Raw genomic sequence first — 1504 nt, forward strand, 5'->3', positions numbered from 1 at the left:
TGTGGTATAGATAGTGGACCTTAGTGAAATTAAGGGGAGAACTTGTGGTGGAGGGCTTCAGAATTTGGCACAATTGTCTTAGAGGATGTGGCATGAGCTGTGTCTTGAATGGGGAGATCCATTGAGACATAAAGGGGAGTGAGGACACACTAAGTGGCAAGGTAGAAGCCAGGAATAGGATGAGCAAAGGCTCTGGAAGTGGGCATGAATGCACTACAGTATTTGGAGGGCAGGGGTCTAGTATGTCAGATACTAACAACCCTCTCCCCCAAAACACACACACACACACACAACTGGATGGTTGAGGAAAGCTTAATAAATGGACAATTGACAAATATGTGGGCAGACTTTAGAGAAAACACTGAAGGATAGTATAGAATCTTGGGGCTAGTGGCACCTCAGAGCCATTACTAGGGCCAAGAGAAGTGAAGCCAGGGAAATGAATAGCCCAAATTAATTCTTTCCTGCTAGTGCCTCTCATTGTCCAAACCCAATCAGAAGCCAAAGGAGACCATAAGTATCAGCCTCCTAAGGCACAGAGTATGATACAAATGAGTGGAGGAAGGATCTAGAGGGACAAGTAGGAAGTATAACATAGGGATCCATTGGCTTAAATACTGGATTAGGTTCCTATATCAGTCCACCATTGCCACCATAATGTTGTATAGTAAACAAACACAAAATATCAATGGTGTGTAGCGTTAAATATTTATTCTCACAGATTTCTGGGTTGATTGATCTTTGCTGGTTTTGGTTGGGTGGCTTTGGTGCAGGGTCTGGCTGTTGGCCAAAGCAAGTCACATGGCTGAGTCCAAGCCAAGAGACAGGAAATTTCACTGAGAGACGGGAACTGACTGCTAAGTTACATGGCAAAGGGTGAACAATCTGCTAAAGTCTCCATAGGAGGGTGAGGGGGAAAATACGTTGTATGGGGAAGGAGAATCAGTATGGATGGAATTGGATGGTATAACTTCTTCCACTCTTACCCATCTTCTTTCCTGTAATACACAATTTTTATCTTGGAATTTTACTGCTTAGCTAAAGTCTTATGTTTCCCAGCCTGCCTTGCAATTAGGTAAGGCAATTTGACTAAGTTCTGGCTAAAGATATGGGAGTGAAAATGATGTATGCAATATCTGCCCTTAAAGGGAGGGGAAGTCTTTCCTTTTTCCAATTCTCCCTTAATTCTGCTGCCTGGAATGTAGACATGGTGCTGAGCCATTGGGCCCGTGATGGTTAATTTTGTGTTTCAATTTGAGTAAGCTGTGGTTTCCAGTTGTTTGGTCAAACACTGGTCTAGTTGCTGTCTCCAAAGTCCAAGCCATGTTCACTTCAACACTAATGGTATCAGGGAACTCTGTGAGACATTTGTGTTAGGCTGGGTTTTCTCTGTTGTTGTTATGTGCCGTCTGTCAAGTTGTCTCCAACTCATAGTGACCCCTCCTTGGGTTTCTAAGGTGGTATCTCTACAGAAGTAGATTGCCCAATAGAAGCAAAACCAGTA

Source organism: Orycteropus afer, unplaced genomic scaffold (genome assembly GCF_000298275.1).
Source record: "Orycteropus afer afer isolate SDZICR_OR568_19922 unplaced genomic scaffold, OryAfe1.0 scaffold00030, whole genome shotgun sequence".
Classification (NCBI taxonomy): Eukaryota; Metazoa; Chordata; class Mammalia; order Tubulidentata; family Orycteropodidae; genus Orycteropus; species Orycteropus afer.